At 37.3% G+C, this 27612-nt stretch overlaps 1 protein-coding gene across 1 annotated transcript in view; it reads left to right on the top strand.

Annotated features, from left to right (window-relative positions):
- SEMA3A (semaphorin 3A) overlaps window positions 1-27612 on the top strand; it is a 235475-nt gene that overhangs the window by 43374 nt on the left and 164489 nt on the right. The gene's annotated exons all lie outside the window — the stretch shown is intronic.

The following is a 27612-nucleotide window of genomic DNA, read 5'->3' as shown; positions in this document are numbered from 1 at the left end:
GGTAGAAGCCTTGTGCTCACAGTTACTAGAGAGACAAAACTATTGATGAACTTTGTGTTCTGCCTAGAAAATCAATCTGGGCTTTGTGGCTACTGTTTCATGCTCCTCTGCAGAAGTAAAACTTTTTTCCTTAACTGTTGAAGCAACAGAAGTATTTTCCTCTTCCATGGGAAAAAAAAAATAGAAAAAGGATTCTATCACTGTTGACAGCAAATCTTCAGTATTAAATTGTAGTAATTTCCTTAAGCCTATATTTAAGGAAATAAACCAACTCCTTGGGCTTGGATGAACTTGCAGCTAGAAAAATGTATTCTGTTATTATCTACTGTAGATAAATGAAAAATCACTAGTGGAAACATGACACAATGAAATGTCATGTCCAGCTTCAAATGTGAAATAGGAGAAAGTGCAACTTTTTGGTAGATTTTTCCATCTAGATTTTTCAGGGAAGAGGGCTTCTGCTGTCTTTAAAATTAATTTCTGATTCTGTTTTTCCTTCTAAATGACTTACTATCTATTAGTCCTCTCTTCCCCATAATCTGCGAGGATAGTTCTATATACATTTGAATTCTTTTGGTGTTTTAATTGGATGTGTCTCCAGTGTGATACTTTAAGTATCTCATTTAGCATCGGTGGTTTAACATCCTCTGGAGCAAAGTGAACCAATGACTTAATTAACTTCCACTTGGGCAGTTATCTACTCTGGGAACCTGCAGGAAGTATTATTCTATTTGAGGGTGACAAATGAACATACATGAGGTACCACACGCCACCCAGTGGGAGATCTGACAAGAAACATAATTTATTTCATTAGTGGTGCCAAAATGGGCTTTCAAGCTGAAAACCTAAATATGTAGCAGTGTCTTAGGAGAAGAGGAAACAGCATGGGCTTTGTCTGAAATAATCGATTGTGTACAGTTCATAACATATATTTCCATGGGAAAGTTTAAGTTTTGTGTCAGTCTTCATCCATCATACTGTAGTTTGTTAGGTGTTAACCTAAGTGGTGTGTAAAATAAACACTCATAAATATTTTTGGATTTGGTAATATTTATCGATTACATTATGAAATATAGATTTAAAAGAAAACTGGCCTCGAATCAGAATTAACTTTGGTGTTTTAGAACATATTTATAATTGTTCTGAGTATTTTGAAACATGGCTACAGTCTCAAAGATCTGTGGTTTTCTTCAGATTTATTGTAATTTATAGAGTAAAAGTCAGTGGCAGCCTCTAATTACCCACAGAACCAAAGTTTCCTGAGTGAAAACTTGAGATCAAAGGGCATGAATAATAGCCTTAAAGGCATCTCCCCTTACACAGGCTACTCTTAGCCCCTCTGCTGTCCTTTGGTATAAATTAAGCACCTTAGGATGAATAAAACATGAAGCACAGAAGGTTTAGATTTCACAGAAGATGAATGGTTGGATTATTGATGGGAAAAGGAGCATGGGAAAGTATAAACCATGTAGATCTAAAAATTTTAAACTCTGTAAGCAATCACCTTTGCTTTAGTAATTTTTTTCTTAATTTATTTTCATAATTTTGTCCAAATCCTTTCTGTTGATAAGGCAGCTGGGTTGTTCTGTGTCACTGAGCTGCACTTTTAAGCAAGCTCAGAAGCCTTTCACAGTTCATTCTGTTGATTTCAGTGGGCATATGACCAGGCCATAAAACCACAAGAGCAATCACTGGTTGTTAAAAACCATACAAGCACTTACATCCAATTATAATGAAAAAGGTGCATACCTCTTGTGTCTCATGAAACTCAGACTTGAAGGCTGTTTGATTCCTCATATATATAGCATGAATCCAGTTCCTTACTGATGTAAAGTTCATTGCCTTTCACTAGTGTTACACGTGCTGAATTTAATTCATTTCATATCCCGTCGTGGTATAGATGTATGTAACTGTAGGAATCGGGAAAGTAGGATCAAAATCGTTTCTAATGTAGATGTTTATTTGTAAAAAAAGATTTGGTAAGAGGCAAAAGCTGCATCTTTCTTTTGAACAAAATTCTGTATTTGTTTTCTATGAAGAATATTTTCTTTAAAGGAAAAAAAAAGGACAAAAAGGCAAATCAGTTACTGTTTTAAGAAATGGTAAAATGAAATATTTCTCCATAATCTGTGAAAACTGTTGACTCTTCATCTGAGCCATATTTTGTCAGGAATTGAAATATTAACTTTGTGAAATTTGGACATTCGAAAAGTTATTTGTTTCATGTTTACCTGTATTGAAATTGATCAATGAAAGCAGTCAAATGCCCAAATTACCTTCCCTTGCAAACCAGAGAGATGCACTATTATAATCATATCTCATTAAATCCTACAGCCCAGCTATCAGGGTAGTCATATAAACGTAGGAAAAGGGGTTTACATTATGCTTGATTAACACTAGGGCTTTGAACAAAGGTCATCTGCTTTCCGGGAAGTTGAGTCAGGCTTTGTCTCTCCTCTTAAGGCTGTTCCACTTTTTAGAATACAATTAAAAATTCATTGGACTGGGAACAGGAACCCAGGTGTCTCACATCCCCTGGGATGGGTCTACTCACTGTCTTATACAGTCATTTTCACGCTCTCTTGCTGGCTCAATAAATATTGAAGCATTTTATGCAAAACGAAAGACCCTCTGTGTGAGAAATGTAGAAAAAATGCATTCAAAGAATACTGTAGATCACGATGATTGGACTCCTGTTTTTAACCTTTGTTCTTTAATCAGGAAAAAAAAGAGGTTTGGATCTCTCCCTCCTCCTATGGGATTGTGCTTATTTTTGGAAACTGGATAAAAATTAGAAATTTAAACAAAATGGTGCATTGAAAAAATCTCACACTATCTCTTTAAATGGGTTTTCTAATTCCAAGTGCAGAAAGAACACAATTTAGAAAATCATAATGGCAAGGTTGAGACTGTGTTTTTTTTTTTGTTGGGGCTGTGTTGGAATTTAGCATAAAATTTTTGTTCAGTTTATCTTATTTATGCAAAAAGTCTTAGAGTAACCTAAGCAACACTTTTTCATATTTATATTTGTTTTTCTCTTAAGAAAATAAATACATAATGAACTAAAGAAATAGAGCAAGAACATTTCCTTGCTCTTCTAATCTTTTGTAATTTTTTTCTCAGGCCCATTTATTTGAAAGAAGAGCTGTGAGTCAAAGTTTTTTTTGACTAGATTGTAGCCAAAAATCAATTTTTTTTCCCCTGTGCAGTATGACAGGAAAAAGTACCATTTTTCAAGCAATTTTAATCTTATCTTTGAATAGGTGTAGTTGTGCTTAAATTGTCAGGTTTTAGGAAAACTTTGAGCTCCCAAAGCTGATCCAAAGCCCTCTGAGTAGGTGACAGTCTTTCTGTTGACTTAAGCTGTCTATAGAGGGGATGCTATCAGAGTTAAAACCTACAGAGTGCAAATCTGTGGCTGTGTAATCTAGTATATTAAGACAGAGTTTTACAGGAAGAAGAGACCTCAAAGTTATCTCAATATTGCAGAAATTTGATTAATTATCCTTTTGAAGTAAGGATATTTTTATTTATTGTGTGTGCTGCTTTTGGAGGTTTTTTTCCTGCTACATTATGGATGTAATATATTGATTGTGAGGACACTGTAGAGGCCAATGAATTCCAGTCAATGTGAACACTCAGAAACCCTCAGTGGTCAAAGAGTTCTAGCAAACAAAACCATTTTATAACATATCAGCACACTCTTTGTATTACCCTGAGGAATAGAAAGGGTAGTTAGTTTAGGCAATCATGAAAAAATAAATCTTGAGGAGCAAATATTCTCACTTACAACAGTTTTCTGACAATAAGGCCATTTCTAACGGGAAGGGAGTTCACAGGTCATTCTTATTAAGTGCTTGACTGATTTATTTTAACACAGCTCTCCCTTCTGCTGGAGCTGGGAGAACTGAGGTGTATTTTTCCTTCCGAAAAGCCTCCTAATGCTGTGCTGGGCTGCTGAATGGAAAGGGTGAGCACTGCTATCCCATCGTACCAATTGCAGCATGCTTCCATCAATGCAGCCAAAGTACTCCGGGAGGGAGAATTCTCCAGCTTGAATCCACTCCCTAACTTCCTCTCCCTGACCTCTAGAGTATGCCAAGTACCCCTTTAGGAACAGTTAGGTGGTTTGTCCTTGCAAACTGGATAAAATGTTCTCTCTATCCACTGCTTCTTCCTACAATGTTAATTTAAGGAACAGCCCAATTCAGCCTCTGGAAGATGGCATTTTTTAATCTTTCTTAAAGCATTTGTGATGTGTCTCAAAGCCAGACAGTGTTGAATTTTAAAACATAATATGGGATAATATTCCTCACCCATATTATAAACTGTATCTTTTGGGACTCCAGCTTAGTTTTTAATTACATAATTACTCTAATTATCTTATTAACATCCATCCCTTTATGGAAGAATAAAATACAGATTTTTTTCTTTGGCCCTGTGGCAGGCTCACAATCAAATATTCGGAAACTATTACACTAATCATAACCATTTCCCTGTTAGCTTCTACTTTGCCCATCTGTTTGCCCATATCTACTTGTTTCCTGCCATACCCTCAGACTGTCAGCTCTCTAAGGCAGGGTGTCTCACAGAGCTTTGCACAGAGCTTGTTCCTTATTGGAGTGTGTGGGTGGTGGAACAGCTATAGTGATAGATTTGTTTTCCATATTATCAGTAACATAATTGCATTATATTAAGCTGTAATATTTTTGCCAAGGCGCTTTCTTGCCTTATAATCTGGGAATACTGTGTAGCATTTCCAAGACAATGGGGGCCAGTAATTTGTTTATTAATTAAACAGATTGATAAATAGCAACTGAAGCAGTTTGGCTACAATAAAGGCATTAAATCCTTTAATGACAGACAATCATTAGCTTAACACACTTAGCAGAAATAAGATAGAAAACACTGAAAAGAGAATTTGATTACCTGTTGTCACTCTAATTCATTCGTCTTATTTCTTGTGATTACTTTATGCCCTTCATGTATTTGTGTCATCCATGTAGCACTTCTGTGCTTGTTGTTTATCACCTCCTTCATTTATTCCTGCTTTGCAAACAGGACATTTTTTAAATATTGCTTGAGAAGAAATTGCAGATCAGACTAGCCGGTCACACTTTTTTTCCTCTCCTTTCATTTATAGCGAGAAGAAATATGAATTGAAACCCATGTTCATCAAAAAGAGCATTGGTTGAGAACACTGGATGTTGGTTGCAGTAGTAAAGGAGTACAAGCTGAAAATATGATACAGCTGTGCTGATGTCTTTGTGATTATTTCGAAAAGCTGGCTATCTGCCCCATCTGACAGTCTGTGAACATGGTAAATAATTTAACATTCATGCAGCTCCTGTTTTGGCGTTATATATATGAATCATGTGGTCACCACTTTCCAAAATGGTAGTAGATCAGAAAAGAGTTAATGACTAAAGTTTTGGTCATGACTTGTTCCATTGTTCCGTAATAAAAACCATTGTAGAATGAAATATCAAGGCATAAAGGACATTTGTGTCATGACTCATAGGTCATGGAGAACTTTTTTTTTAGTACATCGTAAGGACTTATTTCTAACTTTGGAAGTTTCCTGGAGAGTTGATCAGCTCAGTATCCCTGAATGCCAGGCATGGTCCATGGATTCTTCTTGGACTCCACAAGCTTCTACATCCCTGAATAACCAGCCACTTACTATCCCTTCTAGTGAGCTGCAAGAGAACACGCGAAGTCTTATTCAGAAGTCTATGGAAATCTTGCAATTAGAATTTCTTAAGTCAAAAATACCTATTTATTATTTGCCTGAAGTTTTTTTTTTGTAGTTGAAGTATGTGAGTAGGCCAACCCTCATTAAATTACATGGGGAAAGGATGGCTTTTATCCTCAACATTGCGAAGTGGAGGGTCTTCATTACACTTACACCACTTGTGTCAAGCAAGTTTGGCTGTGAAAATCCCCCTGGGGAGTAGCACTCTTGATCCTAAGTCCACCTGGGCACTGTGCTTATCTTCATGTCATTTTGGAGCAAAGCTGATAACATAATTAGATTACATGCTGAGCCATTTTCAACACAGCATATCACTTCACCACTTCTTCCTCCATGATTCAACATTGTCTCTGAGCACATGGGTGATCCCGATAGCTGACATGAGAGGAGCTTTGCATCAGCATCGTAGATTGGCCCTGTTAGAGAATCATGAGTTTTTGCTTATCCAAATTGAGCTTTTGTCATTTTTTATGGCTGAACCAGCACAAGTTAAAAGCAAGGAAGAAAGAGCTAAAGTTAGATTTAATGTCAAGTTAACTTGGAGTTTTCAGAACAGGAAAAGCACATAAGGGCAGCGAATACTGATTCAGCTATGACAGACATGGTCTATACCTCTGTGCTTTGCAATCAGATACCTCATAAGAGCACAAATTGTGTGGTCCTTTTGCTTGTTTGAGAATTCCATTAAGATGTACATAATATCAGATTTACAAACGGGTAGAAAGAGGTTACCTTGATATCCATTAGAGTAACATTCAATCCCTTTCCTTATCTGTCCTAGAAAGGAGCAAGCACAGTCTTGTTTCTCGAGCGCATGGAGAACAAGGAGGTAGGAAATAGTGTCACCAGCCTTCTTAGACCCTATGGAAGAGCCACCCTACGTTTCACACTAAAGCTTGTGAGACAACATGCACCAGCTTCTTCAAAGGCACTGTGAGAATTCAAACACTGTCTCATCACTACCTAAATACTAGTCTGCTTATTTTGTCAAACAAGGTTCCTAGTTTGCTCGCTGTTTGTGCAGAGCACATGCATACACCTGCCATACATTTGGCATCAAAGGCATTGTAGAGCTTATGTTCCAAAGCAAATATACAACTGATAGCAAAACACAGCAATCAAAAGCAGACAGTTTTTCAACTTGATGTAATGTAAGAAACATGAATTTGTATGAACCACGCTGATTTTATTTTTGTCTTCTAGTGCTATACAAGAACATTCTTTTCATGATAATTTGAGTAAACAAGAAGTCTGTTGAAACTTCTGTAGTCAGAACAACAGGAGTTGGATAACATTTTTGGCTCGTGGGGCTGTTTGTTCGTTTGTTTGTTTGTGTTACTGGTGGCAACTGGAAATGTTCACGCTACCCAAAGTGATGGGGGAAAACTGTCAGTATCACAGCAGTACCCATTGCCCCCCTCCATGAAGTAAAACACTCTTCTTATCCATCTGTGAAAATTTTGCCTTGATATGAGATTTGCGAAGTCAGTTGCTTAGGAGTAATAATGTTGCTAAGAATTGCATGAGAGGCTTAAAATCCTTGATTCAGATTTTATCCACCCAATATACCCAATCTGTTTTACCTCTCTCTAAACAGACATTTACCTGTCATAAATAGGATTAAACAAACTCCTAGGTCATACAGTAGACATTATAAAGATTTTAACATAAATAGGAGCACTTAAAATTTAAGGCATCACCTTAATTTCACACTACAGCAAATTCTATGTCTGTCTGGAAGGTTAATAAAAGAAAATGAGGATTTGCAGCTTAGTCATTGAACAATTCTTTGAAGTTGTCTTTGCATGGAGATTTTTTTAATTCATTAGTTAGGTCTGTCAACATTCCCTTTCCAAAGTATCATATTGGTGTGAAAATAGCAAAGAAAGAATCACAATAAAGGTTTTACGGCTTTAAAATTATTCTCCATGGAAATATGGAATTCCCAGATGAAAATGAGTAAGAAGTCAATACAGGCGGAGTGATAAAACACAATTGTCAGGGCAGGAAGTCTTGAAGTGTGTACTCTAAAAAAATGCTATTCAGTCACTGTAGTGGGATTTTTTTTGTCTCCACATAGAAATAGATGAGTAAGGTGCTTTGCTATAGATGAAATGCAATTGGTATCATCTTCAATATACTACTTGGTGAATCATTATCATACATCCACACATTAAACTGTAACCAGATCATCTTCAAATACACTTTTGAAACCCTGGTTATACAACAGAAAAATGGAGATGTCATGGTCTAACCCCAGCCAGCAACTAAGCACCATGTGGCTGCTTCTGCGGTAGTATTAACAACAACAGTAACAATAATAATAATAATTATAAAGAAAAGGAAAGAGAGAGAAAAATAAAACCTGAAACAAGTGAGTGATGCACAATACAAATGCTTACCACCCACTGACCAATGCCCAGACCATCCCCAAGCAGCGACTGGAGGCTCCTGGACAACTCCCCCCAGTTTCTATAATGGGCATGACATTCTGTGGTATGGAACATCCCTTTGGCCAGTTCAGCTCAGCTGTACTGGCCGTGCTCCCTCCCCCCACCAGTTTCTTGTGCACTCACTGGTAGAGCATGGGAAACTGAAAAGTCCTTAGTTTAGAATAAGAATCACTTAGCAACAACTAAAACATCAGTGTGTTATCAACATTTATTCCCATTCTGAGTCCAAAACACAACACTGTATCAGCTACTATGACAAAAATTAACACTATCCCAGCTGAAACCAGGAAAGGGAAGAATTTTTTATTAATGATCTTAGGAAGCAAAGATAAGAGATCATCAGTGATTTTTCAGAACAGAATAAAAGCTGTAAACTACGTGAACTGCAGAAGCTACAAATGGATCAAGAATATTTGCTGTGTTTACAACACAGCTCTCATGATGACGATGGTGATGGAAGTAGCATAATAGCATGTTTTAGACTCTTGGACTAAACTCCACTTTTTTTAGAAGATAAGACATAGTCTGATATGAAAGTGAATGAAAGGCCTGTAAGTAATATATGAATCAATTGTAGCCATTCTGGGAGAGATGTTTCTTTATAAAGTTAGTGGCTTGAAGATACATTCTCAGGAATATCAGAGGCAAGAGCCCATCTAATCTACTCTACCTGTGAGTAGTAATACCCATCAGTGGGATTTAAAGAAGCAGAAACTGATTCTTCAAGCTGCTACACAAAGTAGCTTATCCTGGTGATGTTAATGCTACAGAAAGGTAACTGGGAAAACAAATTATAGAAAGAGTTTGAAAAGCAAGTCAGATTAACATTTTTCAAATGTTTTCTGTACCAGCGCTAAACATTTCTAAAATTATCAAAGGTGTAAGAAAATTATTTAGATAAGATTAAATGGGTTGTCTGGGTGACACTTGGATATTTTTATTTTCATGTTGCTCCTGTTCCTCTGTTGCTGATGTTTCAACCATGAATTTGAGTCTGTTCTCCCACTTTTTTCGCTTTTCTTAAAACTCACTCTCAGACGGGGAAGTGATGAGAAATAAGGATATTTCCCCAGCTCTTCATTGCTGCTGTATTCCTTCAGAGTTGCCCAGAGTTCAGACATTTAAATACACTGTGCATCATTTAGTTTCCGAGTTTTTTAACTGAGTAGTACTACTTATATGAGACACCATATAAATTTAGCACTAGTTCAACAGACATGTGAAATGACTTATTAAAACATAGAATTTCATGTCTTCTTTTCACAGTAAAACATCATCACTAACATAATAGAGAATTTCAAATATGTATAACCTCTTTATTTATATATTATTTATTACTTGTAAATGCTCTGAAGTGACCAGCAGCCTCTGACGTGCTGTTCCAGAAATCTTCATACTTTCCTGTTGGGACCATCAGTCCCATTTATTTTTGGCTATGCCATGCCCACAGGTTTCACTACGTCAATTTTCTGCAACTCCTACTCAAGTGACAATTCCTTAGGGAAAACGACCTTTTCAAATGTTTCTCCGAGAATTGTAAAGACATTACCCTTTCTTTAAAGTTTGTGTCAGTTTGGATGGACAGTTTCATCCAAAGTATGACACTGGTGATCTCTTATTCTCACAACTAATTCTCTTTTCATTTTAATAAAATGGTCATTTCTCTTGGTGGCACCAAGTAAGCTTTTATTTTTCTTGTCTCTTTACTTTTAGTGTTGGGTCTGACAATGTTGGGTCATGTTTTCTATTCTCTCTGGAACAAATAGTACCTCATGGCAGATTCATTGCAGCACTCCACAAGTTAGTCATGCTTAGCATCATTAAGAGCATGACTCAACAGGTTTTTTTATTAGTTTGGTGGGTTTTGTGTTTTGGGTTGGGTTTGGGGTTTTTTGGCACCATTTTCTTGCTTACCTATAGCATTAGGCATAATATCAATTAAGGGTTGCATTCTATACCTGTACTGAAACTGCTTAAAACAACACTAGCTAAATTCTGGCATAATTTACTGTGTAATAGGTTTCTATTAGACGTAAAGCTGGTTTAGCAAAAAATGATTTAGTACATATGGCTACATGTTCAGCTACAGTATTTTCTGTAAAAGTCATCTCTAGCGAGCCAGCATTATATTCTAACACAAGTATATTTGTCCTTGCCAATTTAAGCAATATCATCTATGTGTGCTTTCCATCATAGTGCTGATTTTCCTTTATCACTAGCATGAATTTATCACTCTTTCACTTAGTTTTGGCTCATGTGGTAATCCCTGCCAATGTTCTTCATTTCACTGTTCATTTTGGGTTGTTATAAAATATTTTTGCCCTTTTTCTAAGGTGTTTTTGGAGCAGAAGATGACTTTTATGTATCCTTTTGAATACATATTCATGTAACACTTTAGCAATTGCCAGGTTGTTTCCTTTAACCAGAATCCCATCCAGGACTGAATAGGTTGCTTTGAAAAGCTCTTGGAAAACTCTGATCCTATCATCCCATACTGGTAACTGATGACTTTCCCCAGTTCTATCTCAGATGTAGCTCTGGCAATTTCAGTCCTCACCTATCCCAGACCTGAGGAGTTTGTTCATGTGTTGAGAACTCCATAACCTAGTTACAGACATTGTTACACTTCATGTTCGCCCAGACAGTGTTACTGTAGTTATTAAATCTTTCCCCCTTTTTTATCAGTTTTAATATGTAGTTTTATATCTGAAAAACTAATCATTTCCAGGTCCTCAAACACTGGAACGGTTTGTCAGATCCCCTTTGGATAGCAATAAATAATGTCTGACCAATTTCATTTTAAAAGGGCATTAAGAGTTAGAAGGAACGAATTGAAGCTTCTTGTTTCCATTGCTTAAGGTCAGTGCCTCCTTTTGAGCAGACTGAAGCTCATTTTTGGTTCGTGGTTAGTGCGGTTAGTGTGATACATGAACCAGTGCTGATCATTTTCAATCACACTACTGTGAGTAGACTCTGCCAGAGCCCTTCTTCGAACTTTCATAGAAAAAATTAGTTCTGCTTTCTGGCATAGTAACTATGCATTACTGTGTCTTTTAACAAACCCATTAGTTTTAGAATCTCTTCCTCTTTGATAGCCATTAGGTTTTCTTTGCACAGTTTAACTCAGGCAGGAACATTTATCACAAATGTCCTGGTATGATTTAGTACTGAGAACTTGGGAAACTTTTTGTTGCATCAGGCATTTTAGTGATGACCTCAGCTTTACTATAAACTGCACATATACGTAATTGCATTAGGATCTCCACTGGATATGTTATATCTACATAGAGCCTGCATTATGGCTATTCAGATTTGGGTCACAATCCCTGTTTCTTCTCAAAACTCCAACAGCTCAGAGCTGTTGATCATTGCTGTCTAATGTTTTATTTTTTTTCTAAAGCAAACATTACTTGGGCAGGTCCTAATACTGCCTATAGTGCAGATGTGCAACTTGTGTTATATAAACCAGCTATGTACAGCCTAAAGAAATATATCATTTAGTCCCTGGCCCCTTTAAATGTTTTCTCGTTTATAAGGCAGAAGGATTCCCAGACGATGCACTGATCCAGATCTCTATCTTCCCCAAGAATGTCTTAAGTCATTCTCTCTGTCATGTCATTTAATATATGCATAATGAATGTAATTATTATTTTAGAAGTGGTCTGTAAATCCATTTTTGTCAGGAAGGCCAGTTTTAATGAGGGTGCACTGTGCTTTTGTTCTGTGCTAGCATAATAAATCTGATATTCCTGGGAAGAGTATACAGTATATCTGGAGAATGAGCATAGCACACCAAGGCCTCTCATTGCTCATCTTGTAGGAGCTGGTGCTGCATCAGCTCAGTGGTGACAGGGACATATATTCAGATATATCCAAGAAGACAGCAGGGAAAGCAGGCAGACGGCTCCATGAATGCCACCTTCTCGAAAAACATACTTTGCTTGGAGTTATTCTCACAAGGGTGATAAGGGAATCCCTCTCACTAAAAACTTTACTTACTAATCTTTACTTACTAATCTTCACTACCCCAAGACATTGTTGGGAGGAAAAACTTAGCCAAGCTTTGGGTAAACAAACTATATGAACTCTGATATCACTGCTGATTATTCTGCCAAAGTTAAAAATGTTGATTTTCTTCTATGTTTATTTTGAAAAATCTTCCCTCACTTAAAAACTTTTGTGCTCTTGCTCAGCTATACATGTTCAAATGACTCGTGAGTCTCATTGTGTAGAGTGAAAACATTTAAACTGAAGCCAATTTAAGAACTCTTCCTTCCTAAGTTTACCCACTTATTCAGCTTCTGTTGCTGTACTGCTCGTAGTTATTCCAGATTTCTTTGGCTCAAGTACTGTATGTGATTCCTTTCTGGTCATGTGATTTTGGGTATTAGTAAATGCAATACACAGATTATTCAGGGCAGCCTCAGAAGCTTCATGGTGGCTGGAAGGAGGCCTCTACCTCAACCCTCTAAAACTAGAGGTGATTGGATGGGCTTGTCAGGTATTGACGGCACTCTTTATCACAACTTTGATAATTTTTCTGATGTTTTTGGTCTTCTCTTCAGGTATCTCGGTTTCCTACTGTGCCTACTGCTCTTGCAAATGGCAGGTGCACTATTTCTCCTGAGTGTAAATAGGATCAACCTTCTAATCCTGATATGTTTTATGTTCATATCTCAGAGCCATCTCCACAAGCAAATGAACAGAGTATCCACTTGTTTTTCAAAGTAAAACTGTAAGACAGCTTTTACTCAAGCAATCAGATTTTCATGATATACATTATTAATTACTATTATTCATTACATTAAGGTGATATCACCTGACAGTAGTATTCCATTTTTTTACATTTCCATAGAATCAGCAAACAGTTCACACAGCTTTTTTTCTCTGCTTCTAAAAAGATGTTACAGAGAATATATCATATACATTTTAAATAAAAGTAACTAAAGGCTGAAATTCATACAAAACTCTAACAAAAATAGTGATTAATTTCCTATAATTACTCAAAGAACTTTATTTGTTTTGAAACAGCCCAGGTTCCAAAGGGTGTTGGTAGAAGACAGGGATATTTATTTATTTTTTATTTTTTTAACTATCTGCCTCCCCAGCCCTGGAGGCTGTTCACTTGTGAACAGTAGAAACACAGAGCAGAAATAAAGAAACTGTGGAAACATACTAGGAAAAGAGAATCTAGATATGATTTTCTTTTCTCCTGAAGTGACTCTTCATGTTCCAGAGACATTCAGGAAATATTTTTAGTTTTGAAAAATAGGTGTAATGGAGTGTGTGAAATGTTCTTCATAAAAACAAATTCAGTGAAGTTAAGCTAGTTTTTGACATGGAATTTATTACTCACTGAAGAATTACATCCTTTTAAATACATAGAAAGAAGCAGCACAGATATAGATAGCAGTGTATACAGTAAATCTTGTCCCGTTCACTAAGTGTGTTGTGGATGCATCACCTTCTGGTAATACAGCATAAGACAGTCTTTATGGTTGTGCAGTTTTTGTTTCTCCTTTGACAATCAGTGTTATGACAGATTTTTTTTGTAGTGTGAATTGTTGTCACAGAAAAAGTACAAGAAAATCCTTTAAATTATAAGCTCCATCTGCCTTGGCCAGATTCCTTAGCTGACCAACGATCTACAACCCATATTATTGGTTGTTCTGAGTCAAAGTTTGTGTTACTTTTTTATCAGTATTAAAACACTAACCTGTCCTGTTCCAGACACTGCTGATATTCTGGTTTACATGTGCATAACAAAGGCTTCCTTCTGGAATGAGACTTGTCCCAGCAAATATTGCGGAAATTAAATTACAGCATGTCCACTAACTCCCAACTGCTGCGAAGGAGGCAGAGCACTCCTGCTCTCTCTAACACAATTTTCTTAGTTCCTGAAAAGAGCTTTTATCTGATATTAACTGTGGTAGTAAAAATTCAAAGCCGGAAGTGGATTACAGCCAACTCTTCCACTTGTGCACAAGATAACTGTGCCATTAACTATGTCTCTTAAAGTTATTTATCTCATGCAAGCAGATGAGTTCAAAGCCTTCCATTTACTGTTATATGATTGTAGATATCTGCTGTCAGGTTTTCACTGACTAAAGCTGGGCACTTCACAGGGACAGACGTGGAGTTTGCAGTCCAGCATGGCCCATGAATATAGGTTGTTTGCAAAATAATATGGCAGCTGATAAAAATGTATGCCCTCTTCCTATTTTTTTCTCTCTCTCTAAGTACACACAGAGCACAGTATCAGCAGCAGCCCTCTCCTTTACAGGTATGAGTCCTGACACTGTGCTTTCCATCATTAACTTGAAAGCTCTCAGAGACACAGGCTGGTCCAATATATGTAATATTCACATTGGTTTGAGCTTATAACATCTCATGGGAAAATTTCGTCATCTTTGTACCTCTGTTTCTCCCATCATTTGGTTTTTTCAGGCTTTTTTTCTCTTAGAGAGTATAAAGGATAAAGTACAAATATCAGCTCGATGCTGTTACAAACCATAACATTCTCTGGAAAGAGCTTCAATTTCTCTCCCCACCACTTAGCCTCTGAACTCAGAAAACTTCACTAGGTTTGGGGGATTTTTACCCATCCTTTTCTGCACTCTTTTCCCTCCTGCCTTTGATGAGATTTCCAACTAGAATCCTCAGTAATAGGCAAATTGCGTCTGTGCTGTGCTGCATTGACAGGAGTAAGGCTTCAGCAGTGAATAGTTACTGTGCAGTGGAGGCACAAGAAGTGACACGTGCTTCTGTATCTCAGCCCTACAGCCTAAGCCTCAAAACATGCAGCCTGTTGGGTAGTCTTAAGATGTTCCATATTGCAGAAAAAACCTACATATATATATAACTATCCAAGTGATAAGCTATGTGTTCTCCTACCTGTTTCCATACATCCAGAGCTGTTCCTAGGCAGGAAAGATAAGTGCCATTAAAGCCTGATGCTCAGAGGAGCTTGATACATGTCACTTAGAGTGAACAAATACTCCTGGTGGCCTTATAGGTAACTCTATGCCCTACGTCCTTCTATGTCTTGCTTTTACCCCAGATTAGCTTTGAATGGGCCTTTGTTGCTCCAGTTTGCATGAATTATAGAATCACAGAATGGTTTGGGTTGGAAGGGACCAAAATGATCATCCAGTTCCAACCCCCTTGATGTAGGCAGGGACAGCTTCCACTAGACCAGGTTGCTCAAAGCACCATCCAACCTTAACATCCAACTTTCAGGAATGGGGCATCCACAAGTTCTCTGGGCAACCTGTTCCAGTGCCTCACCACTCTCACAGTCAAGAATTTCTTCCTCATATCTAATCTAAACCTACTCTCTTTCAGCCTGAAGCCATTCCCCTTTGTCCTATCACTACATGTCCTTGTGAAAAGTCCCTCTCCAGCTCTCTTGTAGTCACCTTTAGGTACTGGAAGGCTGCAATAAGGTCTCCCTGGAGCTTTCACTTTTCCAGGTTGAACAATCCCAATTCTCTCAGCCTTTCCTCATAGGAGAGCTGTTCCATCACCCTAATCAGCTTCATGGCCCCCCTCTGAATCCACTCCAACAAGTCTGTCTCCTTCCTGTGCTGAGGAACTCACAGCTGGATGCAGTACTCCAGGTGGGAGTCTCACAAACACCACATAAGGAAACATACGAATGCAAAGGAAAGTGTTCCACAGAAGATACCAAAAGTCCATAGAAAAATATGTTCCTTGTAATTTCAGGTATTGAAAAGGAGACCCTTCCTTAATTGTCTGCTTGCATACACAGATTGCATTGCACAGAATTCTAAATAGCTTAATGCCCCAAATTTAAACCCACAAATAATGCTTTCCAACAGGCTTCCAGAACTGGTAGCTAACTTTAATTGCCTCCAAATATAGCATTCTATGAGAAACATTTTTTAGGACACCCATTATTTTAAATTCAGGCTCTTTTAATTTGGTTCAGATGGAGGCACTCAGAATTAATATATGCTTGTGAGGATGACGGTACATATTGCACAAAAGCAGATGTGTCAAAGGGAGCTGTGTAATACATTTCTCAACTGCCAGCAAGAGTATGTTAATGATGTGATTGTGTGCAATGACATTGCTTTACCATAGCTGCTCAGTGATTTTTACTTGTAGTGTGGTAGGTACAATCACGATAATGCGTAAGCAAGGAAAAAGTTTGAAATAATAGTAACAGCAATAATGACAGTATTACTTTAGGTATCTTTATTCTAAATGTTAAAAAAGATAAGGAAGAACTACAGTCACACACACACACACAAAAGATCTAGAATGTTTTATCATAAATCAACACAAGATAAAATTAAAAGGTCAAATGTGTGAGGATAAAATATTGTGCACAGAAAGCTTGCTAACTATTTCCTAGTCTCCAGACTTGAAAATGGCAGAGAGGAACATGTGGCAATTACAGAACCATTTTTATTGCTTTAAAACAACACAGTTTAATTGGTTTGATATAAACATTGGAGCATATCTCAACAATGAGCAAAGTAGTGTACTCAATCATGTTACTTTTAATGGAAATAGTCTTGAAAATAGATTGTGTAAAGAACATTTGTCATAACTGCTGGCCTAGCAAATCATGCAAGTACAACTAGATAAATAAGGTAATGTGTCCTGTCACTTCTATTTCATTAGAAGGGTCTTAATTTTCATCTGAATGTCTCTGTCTTAATGAGAATGAGACTTGAGTTTGGCTGGAGCCCAGACCAATTTCATGCAATAGCAACAGGAACCATCTCAAACTTCTCCTTTCCAGTAATTGAACTATATAATATGTTAAAAAACAAAACACATAAGCAAGAAAACAACTTAATAATCTCTATCATAAACTGAAAGCTTTGGTTTAGGAGTCTTGAAAACATGATCAGTGAAGAAGCACGGCTTTTGAGGCAGTGGCTGTTGCATATACAAAATGTTGGAAAAGATTACTGAAATAGGTTTTGCGTTTTTCATGCTGATTCCACTGGAGATGTGCTGAAAGCCATAAAGATATGCTTCTTTCTCCAACTAATTTATTTCACATCTACAATAATTTGCGGTCAATAAATCTAGGATGGATTTGCATGGTAAGGCACTGGTGTGGCAAACAGAATGGATAATAACTTTATCCATAATGTGGTTGCGGTATTTTTATAATCGGTTTTGTAATGTGATATTACTGGAGAGTATCATCAACTAGTGTTCAATATGAAACAAAGTTTTCCAAAGCAACACATGCTATATACTAATTCATGTCATCAGAGATCCATCTTATGGTGTATGAGACTCATCTTGTGTGCACATGGCTTTCATGGAGATGACAGCACAGAGAAATATACTTTTACAGTTCTATAGTTGGGCACTCCAGATGGAACATTTTACCATACATTTTTACCATATATTTTTACCAAGAAGAAAATAATTCTCTCACAATTGAGAGTTCTCTTGACTTAGGAAGATAAAACTTGTGGAAGGGTCAGAACTTCTGGGATCTTTAATGAGAAATAGCAACTTTAAAATAACAATTGCAGTAGAGACTATTAACAGAATATTAGTTTATTTCTTTCACCTGTCGGTTTTTATGCTTAGTGTCTTACAAAAAGCAAAACTATTTAAATTGAGGAAGCAATTTTCTTAGAAGTATGTCATAGGAGGAAACATGTTGAAATCAGTCATTTAAACAATCCAGAGTTTAATATTTGTTAAAAATAATTTACAGCTCTGTATAATGGTCTACCATAAACATGAAACTTTGAAATTCTAGAAATCTTGATCCTGCATCTGGCTGGGTTAGTCATCAGGCTTAAGTCTAGGCACAGCCTTCGATGTTCAAGTATTTTCACCTGTCAAGAAGGTAAGGTTTAGGTTATGCAGCATCTGATAACCTGCTTGCCTAGATAACTATTTTTCCTGGAGGTCCTTCCCTAAAGTTTGAACTGCGCTAAAGAGCAAAAAATTGGCTCTCTCTGATTCTGGATTGTGCTGTCTCTCCTAGTCTTTACAAAATTTCAACACACATTGGGCATGGATCCAGCAAAGCATGTGCATAATTTGAAACCCATGAATAACTCCAGTTAAAGCTGCCAAAGATGGTAGGATGAACAGAGAAACCACTGAGTTTCAGAGGAAAAATACAGGATGAAACTGTATCCTTAAACATAAGACTGCAAACTTTGGAGGGGTACTCACTCAGCGCTTGTCAAGAAGGATGTTGCTTTTCAAGTTATTCACATAAATCACTATGGTATCTGAAATTCATTGAACAATTCATGAGAAATATATTTACATTTGATTTTCCTTTTCTTAAGCTCCTGTTTGTTGTGACTTTTAACTCCCGTGGGAGACTGGACTGAACAGTATACGTAATGTTCTCTTCTTCAGCAAAATCATTAGACTTGTATAAACGAGCATTGGGTAGAAAGTGGAAATATTTTTAGAGGTCAAATCATAAAAATGTAAACTATGGAGGGATTTATCTCTAGGGAGTTATATCAAGTGTACTACTCCCTTAATTGATGTCACTTGGTTGAAATTATTATCTCTTGAGCTGAAAGTTGATATGACGTTATGTAAGATATCAGAGTAAAAGGCATTTTTTGGATCAGATTTTAAGCCCAGCTTGTAGTATCACAATTGGTCATTGTAAAAATTATTATTATGTCACAAACAGAGGATTATGATGTCAGGTGGGGAATAAGTGCAGAAGTAGATAAATTCTTAGGAAACAACAGTGATTCTGTTTTAAAACACAGTCCTCAGAAAGAAAGAACGAAGGAAGAGAAGTACAGGGAAATACACTGCACAGAAAAACACTTGTTTCCAAATAAGATATTTCATAAAGTTTTCCATAAGGTGACAGCTGCTTTTTCAAGCACCACATTCTGTTCTCCGTTACATCAGCATGAATCCAGAGGAATTGCATTTGAATTGTTTTTGCTTGGGACTGACATCAGGGTAACTGACAGTAAAACTTGGCTTTAGTACATTTTCTCAGAAATAGAACCTGTTTATTCCCTTCAAAATAGAGAAGGGGGAATTACCACACATCATATGATGTCATGTATCATTCAACACTTTGGAAGAAAAATGGGGAGCAAGATTTGTTTGAAGCCTGGGGTGTTGTTTTTTTCCTCTTCTCCTTCCAATTTTCACAATTTATTGTGAAAACCTCTGTTGCTGAAGCACAATATAGACCTTTTGGGCACAAGGCAGCTCTCCTAACAGTTGGTTTTGCCATCATAATAAAACCTTTAAGGACACTAATTCTAGGTTTAGGCACACTGTTCCCTGTCGTTAGCAACATCACGCAAATAGTTTCAAGGCTCTTTATCAGCAGCTAAAAGGGTGTGTTTAGAACAAAAATGTAATTGGTAAACTTAGGTCTGCAGTGGAACACGACTGCAAGTGGGTAAAGACTGAGCTTGTGCCCATCAGCTTTTGCAATTTCATGTAAACTCACCTTCCTGGAGCCACAGTGTTTTCCTCAACTTTGTCCCATGGCAGAGTGGGGAGAGGAAGAGAGTGAGGTTTCAGTTGCTAGAAGTGAATGACAAGCAGCTTTAGAACCTAACTACTCACGCACCAACCTGCTGCCTTCATTTGTATTCAACAGATGCCTTGATTTTTCCCCCTCACTGCCTAGTCTGTGCTGATCAGTATAAACAATGGAATTTTTGTCTTTATGAACATATTCTTGTTCTGTTTCACTTGAAGGTAGAGGCGAACTTAAAGAAAAATAAGTAAAAAAGAAAGAAGAAAAGCAACCTTAATAGACATATTTATGGTTTATAAGGTTGTTATGTAAAGCTTTAAGAAATACTCAGGAATTCAGCTGAGAAATTCATGAAACCAGGACATGATGCATATAAGCTTTAAACAAAAAGAAGAAAAAAACCAAAAAAAACACTCAACAAAAAAGAAAACCTGAGGGATTCATCTATGAGACATTGTAAAATGCCAGGGGAAATGAAGATGCCTAATTATGCTAGTTTTATGTTATACTATCAATACACAATATGTATTGTCTCTATGTGTATATAGATAGATAGTGTGTATATATGAGTCCAGCCTTTTTCCCTTACTATTTTGGTATAATACAACGTATGTTTTAATTAAATGACTTTGCATACACAGAAAACCTGGCTTACTAGTATATAATTTTTTCCTTCCTAGTCTGATCACAAGTCACTAAGGTGTTGTTAAGTAGCTAATTCTGGTCCAGAATTAAGAATTTTCATTGTCGTGGGAAATATTTACTGGCATTACCAGCATTTTTGTCTGTCCTACTACCCAGTTACAGGGAACAGGGCAGGCTCTGAGAGAGCAAAAAGATGATTGATGTACAGTGTCAGCAGGTCTCCACTATCATATGATCTCCAATGAGCTGTCAAACTGACTTGGTACAGTGCTCCTCCCCACATCTGGCCATCTTTGCCACTTTTACCACATCTACCACCACTGTTAGTCCTCAGGGCCTGGGTGAGGTGCTCTAAGGAGATCTGAGCGCTGAAACTGCAGCTTCATACCCTGCTTGGAGAGAAAAGAGACTGCAACTGTTCAGACTTGAGTTTGACCCAAGATCAAGGTCTGGTGTAAAAATCCTCATTGTAGAGTCAGGGATGTTTATTACCCGATGCTCCTTGTAGTCATTCTCTCTGGTATGCACACACAAATGTCAAAGTATCTGAAGTACTTCTAGAATGCCTGAGTAACAGAAAACAAGCTAGGTTTTCAGCTATTTTCCTAGAGAATTGCTCTAATGATATATGTGTGTGCATGTGTTCAACCTATGTTTAGATTTCCACAAACAAGATTTATGTGACTGACTGGTTCAACTCCATCCCAAATTTGTTTTGGATTTCAACACTTCAGGAGATAGAAGGAATCTTTCTTTTCTATGTGTATATTTACCTGCCTAAAATATCATGAACTCTGATGTCAGAGAAGCAAATAGAAAAATAGTGTAGTGTAAAGATTTTCTGAAATAGTTACAAATTCAATCTAGAGGAGGGATAAATTTCCCCTCCCCTGCTGAAATCCCTATTCACTGGGGACTCAGAAAGGGAAAGAGTTAGTTAATGCTTTCTTAGAGCTTGTTTTTCTTTGAATTCCCCTCCCTCTCCTCTTCTAGCACACACTTCTACATATTGCTGACTCTAATAGCATTCCCAGAGGTCAAATTATTGAAAGCTCAACCAAGTTTTCCTAAGCTATCACAGTTTACTTACCATTCCCAGTTTCCACAGGCTATCTGAGTAGTGATTAAATACCTATCAGTTTTGGCATCAGAAGCCATAAAATGACTGTTTAGCCCCTATGTTTTATGTGATATTGTTTGATCTTCCAAAAATAATTTGCACCCACACATTCTGTTCAACAGAATCAGACTTGTAATTTGTCCATGAAAAGAAACACCCTCATTAAAAAGTTTTCCAGTCTAGAAAGTCAAATAGGGCAGATGTATGAAGATGACAGTCAGTGGTTACAGTTTAATTGGTCTTATATCTTTGTCATATACTAATGAACCAAGAAGAAAAAAAAAACAACAGAGAGAGAAGAAGAAAGGTCCAGAAAAGAATAATGATCATAGAAGATGTTGCATACACTTTCAGTTTGTGGTTTGCTGCAATTCACCTGGAGTATTTAAAAGCCTGTGATGAATGGGTGGCACAGAAGATAGTGTTGTGTCTTTCAAGTCTTTGACAGTTGGCAGTAAAGGTTACTAAGCAAAATTACATGGGCCAAAAGGTTGGCCATGATGGATCCCAGATACAATAGAACTGGGGATTTTCTGTATACGGAGCGATAAGGAGGGACTTTTAGGGCTGACAGGAATGACTTGCATACTATGACAAATGAAGAGGTAAGGATGGGACTATTGGCACAGTACGTGAGAAACACAGGATCAATTTCTTGTCATGTTAACATCTCAGTGTGTGGCCTTGGGATCAGGCCTTGAAAGGTATACAGGGGTCTAAAGATGCAAGTCAGAACATAAGAGGACTTTCAAAGACAAGCGGAAAACCCTGAAAACCATATTTTTGTATTTATCTATACCTTATTTTTCTGATAACAGTAGTTTGCTGATTTTTTTGCAGGAAAATATTTTATGTATTGTCAGTTGTCCCAATTCAGAAAAAATATGGGTGATAAAAGCTCAAACTGGATTTTAATGCCAAAGTAGCTGAATCTGTAATGCATCTGTGTGTAACACACCTTGCAAGTTGTCTCTCCATCCAGCAGTGGGGAAGAGGACAGGATTGCTTTATTATCCATCTTTTCAGAGATCCATCAACCACAAAATCTGTTGGGTTAGAGGAGCAAGTGATTCTGCAGCTGGTTGTTTGGGAGGAGACCTTCCGGCTTGATTAGACTTCCCTCAACAAAGTTCAACACATCAGGCCTGGAATAGGATTTAAGGAGCCAAAAGTTTAATGGCTGCTGTTGCTTTGGTTTTCCCTTTATAATGATTTTTCTTCAATTGGCTTTCCTCTGAAGAATTAGAACATCAAATATTTCTTTGCATTTCCCTCATCTCCTGTAAAAAACCCCATATGTCCAGTATTTCCTAGGGTAAAGGCCCAAGAGCCAATAAGCACAAGCAATTAGAGGGATGGAAGTCTCTGTATGTGGAAGTTAAAAGACTTGGAAGTTTTGTTCAATTTGGATGAGTACACTAGAGTTAATCCATTGAAAACAGAAGCTACTGGCCCATACCAGGAATTGTGGAAAATGAACTTTTTGTAACTCTTATGAAAGTCGCATGCCCAGCACTGAGATATTAAGGTGGGTTTCTTGCTTTGGCTCTGGGTATCACAGTTGCCACACACCTGCGTATGAGATGAACATCAGGCAGCAGAGGCCAAGGGAATAGAAGAGGTTTGTTTAGGTTTGAAGAGAAATCTGAAAATGTTGCTGTTCAGACGGGCATATAACCTGTCTACAGAACAGGATGCAAAGAAAATTTTTGAAGAATTTGATGAGGTGTTTAATAGACCCGAAAGCATTGTGAATAAAACACATCATACTGATACAGATTCCATTATGCTGCCAAAAGTACAAGCATCACATAGAGTACAGTCTCATTAGTCCTGAGAAATGAAGGAAAAGTTGATTGTGACAAGATGGTAAGATGCAGTGTTATTGAGAGAATGCAGATACTGACTGGTCTGGTTAGCAACCCAATCACATACAATAATAAAAAATGTTATGGATTTATGTAGATTGAGGAGATTTGAATAAGGCTACCAAATGCAACATAGCCCAAGGGAGCACTGGGGAAAGACATGTCTAGACTTCCAACATCAAGGATATTTCCAGATCTAGATGCAAGCCTGTGATTTTCGCAACACCAGTTTGATAAAATTTTAAACTCTACACCTTCACATCTCTTTTTGCTGGTACATTTTTAAGTAGCTTTGCTCTGTGATTGTTTCAGAACTCAAAAAGTGCCGCTCCAAAGAATTTTAAATCCTTTAAAAACAGATGGAAGCAGCTATTTAAAACCTCTCGAGCTAATGTGATAATCATCAGCACTGTAAAAATAATAGCTGATATCTAGTTCAGCAGGTCTGGCTATTAGAAGCATTTTTCTTTGTATAGGCCTTTTATCGGTTTCCTTCTTTTTTTTTTTTTTCTTCCACAAGAAAAAGAGAAGAACAACTGTGTCAGCAATAAGCTCTATGTCAAATAGATTCCAGGTTCAGATTCCTGTCTGATATAGGCAAAGGGCTTGAACTTAGAGGTAGAGCTTCATGACATGTTGCCTTCAGGAGTGAGACCAACATCTGAAGTTCCTCTGTATTGCTGCTTTTCCCCAATGCCGCTTGACGGTCCTTTTTACTCAATTAGCTGGTGCATTCACTCATCTGTGTGAAAAACAACCCCTTGCATATGCCCACAGGGACTAGTTTTAAACATTCTTCTTCACCATGTTTCTAGTATGTCCCCACAAAAAGTCTGTAGCATCCCAAATGAGAGAGTGGCAGGCAGTGACAGAAAAGGGAAATGTGGTAGATGACACCTGGATATTCTTAAATGAGATTTTGCTTCTGAAGTCCCTGTGTTGTGACACTGCATTCTGGGTCTCTCGCACATCACATGACAACTGCACTTATAATTGGTTTCTAGACTGAGACTCCTTTTGGACCAATAATTATTGAGTTATTTGAAAGCATTTTTCAAGTATCATTATGTGTAGAACTGGAGCAATTTCAAAGGGACCCTTTGCAGAACTGTAAATATTCTGCTTATCAAGCAATTCACCTGCTATGAAAGAAAATCACAGGGAGTTAAGATTTTACATTTCCTGCAGGAGTGTGCTCTCTAGGGAGGTTTTTATCAATAAGATACTGACTGAGAGGGTTTTCTTTCTCTGATTTTAACCACAAATTGCACACTCAACCCAAGAAATGTTTCCCTCAAAAATTACTGGATTAGTAGTGAGTGTCAAAAATGGATTCTGGTAATTCCTGCATAATTCCGAGAAGGACCTAATGACATGAATATAAACAACTAATGACTCATCCAAAACATAGGAAACAATTCTGAAAACATAAGTACGTTTCTAAAGCACACTAAAGACTTTCTTAAAACAGTTGAGCTTTCAAGAGCTTCTAAGTATAAAAATCACAGCAGCAGCAAGGTTTGAAGTAATCATGAGTCAAGTAATACTATTTTTGAGTAATGAGAATGATGCACCAAAATGATGCCAACATGTAAGTGATTGAAAGAGTAATTCTGTATGGATGGTTAACAGGGAAAGCTCAGAAATATCCAAGAATAATTTTTTGTGGGATCTATCAATATGAAGTTGCTGCACATATTGGAAGGTGGTATAAAAAAACTCCAAATCATAATGCAACACAGCATGAGAGCAGAAATGTTAAACAGAACCCACAAGGGTCTATCTGGGTTTCGAAACATAAAACACTATATAGAATGTCATATAAATACCATTACAGAAAATAAAAATAGAATCTGCAACAAATATGGGAAAAGATGCAGAAGAATTGTTATTCCTTGTGAACCTGCAGCACAATAATGGAATAATTAATTAAGCTAGTAACTGTGGTGTTCATTTCTTCAGGGGATAAGGGTATTATATGAAGAATTGGATTTTACTTTTTGCCTCTCTCTAAACTCAGCAGCTAGATCTCTTTTAAAAGACCAAAGAAAAAAGGTGAATAGATTTTTATTTGAAAGTGAGTTGTTGCCCACCCGAAATTCCCAGAGTTGATGTTTCTGGCACTTGCTGTAGGAGTGTTGGCCAAATCATTCCTTCCAAGCAGAGCCCAGTTTCGCCTTGGCAGAAGCACCATATGGCAATGGGTGCCTTTGAGATATAAAGCCTCTTCAAGCACCACTGAAGTGCTGCCATTGACCCTCTCCTTATAAGGGGGTGTAGCATATGCTCTCCTGACTAGCTGATTAGCACTACTTAGAGCTAAATAGCAGGAGGATCAGGTTTTACCCTTCTCTGTGTCTTTAGGATGGTGCATCCCACAGAGGAAGGCAAAAAGCGAGTGGTCTCTCACATGAAGGAGGCAAAAAGTCTAATCTCTCCTCAAATAATGCTGTATCATATCTCTCAGATGCAATCTTGGATTTAATCCACACATTTTTCTGAGGAAAACATATATTGACTGGGGACATGATTTGCTTGTTTGATTGACATAAAATAGTCTGGAGTGTTACACATTCATCATATATGAGAAAGACACACTTTTAGCTTTGTATTATCTTTTCCTTATAAGAAAAAAAATTAGCTGTGCCTTCTTTATGCAACTAGAAGTAAATTCAGTGTAACAACATCATTGTAAAATGATGTGCTTTATAAAGTCCTGAATATGGTGCATCTTTTGTGTTTTGTTTCTAATTGTTTGCTCAATACAAAAGGATAATTCATTAGGCCAGTTCTCCAAATAATCTCAAAGTGACATGAATTCCTTTGCAGAGTGAATGTCTGTAGCAAGTAATCCATGGAAAACAGACAGGCGTCTCTTGTCATTTTGGAGCTCTAATCCACTGCCTGGAGCACGAAAATGCTCAGGATAACAAGTGTGGGAATGACCAAAATCAACATTATTTTTTTATTTTCTTTTCTTAACAATGCTGCTGATCAATAGAATTGCTGAATCTGGCAGATACAATGCCACGGGATTAATGAATTAAGCTCAAGAAGCAGAAGAATCTGTTAAAAAGGAGAGAGGGGAAAAGCCCCTTCTTTTCCTCTGGTGTGTGAATATTAAGCAATGAAAGCAGCAATGACAGAATGTTAGCCCTTGCTTTACCATAGCATCAAGCCTTGTTCTGCATGAGTCTTTACATTTTAATTAGAGCCATACTGACACCCGCTTTTTCAACTATGAACTTCAGTTTTAAACTTAAAACTATTTCCCAATTGCTGGTTTAGTAGCTAGGTCTGAACACAGAAAAGAGATGCTGTGTTCTGTAAAATTCAGAGTGTCGTGTGGTCACCATCAGTGGGACTAGATAACTGGTTTTCAAACCACAGCAAATAATGATAAAAGGAAGGAAGAGACTCACAGAAATGCCATAGCCTCTGTCATCACAAAGTACTCACTCTGTTTTCTGGAAAACCATAGAATGAAATAAAGAGAGGTCATCACACTTCCTTTGATGATGCCAATGTTTTATAAAGGTCGATTGCCAGCGTTTTTGTCAATACAGCATTAGGAATGTAATACAGGGTACATATCTGTGTAAGACATTACATTCCAAAAGGCACATTACATTGATATTCAGCACAGCATGGAAATTTTAATAAACTATCACTCACTAGAAGGGGGGTGCTCGAATGTGTGGGAGGAGAGTGCTTAAGTTTGCTTATATGTTTATATTTACAGCTCCTTAAAGACCTCTGGGGATTTTGTGAATCCTTTTGTTTAAACAAACAAACAAAAATCACTATCCAGTTTCATTGTCTAAAAATACATTATAATAACCACAATCCTAGAAATCAGGAAGTTTGGAACATTTTCAACTTATAAGAACACTTCAGAGAATACGCCGGTGTAATTTATGAGCCCCTCTAGACCTGTCCATGTCTTGAACTGATTGTTGAAGTGGGCTTTACTAGGAATTTCTTTTCCTGAATTGGAGTAGTGCAGGAGGTGGGGAGGACGGGAGGGCTTAGAGCAACCTTCCCTAACAAGGCTTTAAAAGCTTCAGTTGTAAAGTTATGCTGATGGAGAGACTTTGTTACTTGTTTTTTAACTGGGAACAACCCGAAGAGGATTACGCTACGGGCAGGAGCTGTTATTTATGTGGGTAGCAACGTTGTGGGTTGTGTTGTGCTGTTGCTTTTAAAGGGGGGGCGCGCATCTTTTGATTAGACCCGTAAAATGAAATTTTAAAAGAAAAAATAAAACAAACAAACAAACAAAA

This window comes from Neopelma chrysocephalum, unplaced genomic scaffold (genome assembly GCF_003984885.1).
Source record: "Neopelma chrysocephalum unplaced genomic scaffold, ASM398488v2 Primary Assembly neopelma1_45, whole genome shotgun sequence".
NCBI classification, from domain to species: domain Eukaryota; kingdom Metazoa; phylum Chordata; class Aves; order Passeriformes; family Pipridae; genus Neopelma; species Neopelma chrysocephalum.
The sequence above is the reverse complement of the archived record's forward strand: the minus strand, read 5'-3'. Positions and strand labels throughout refer to the sequence as shown.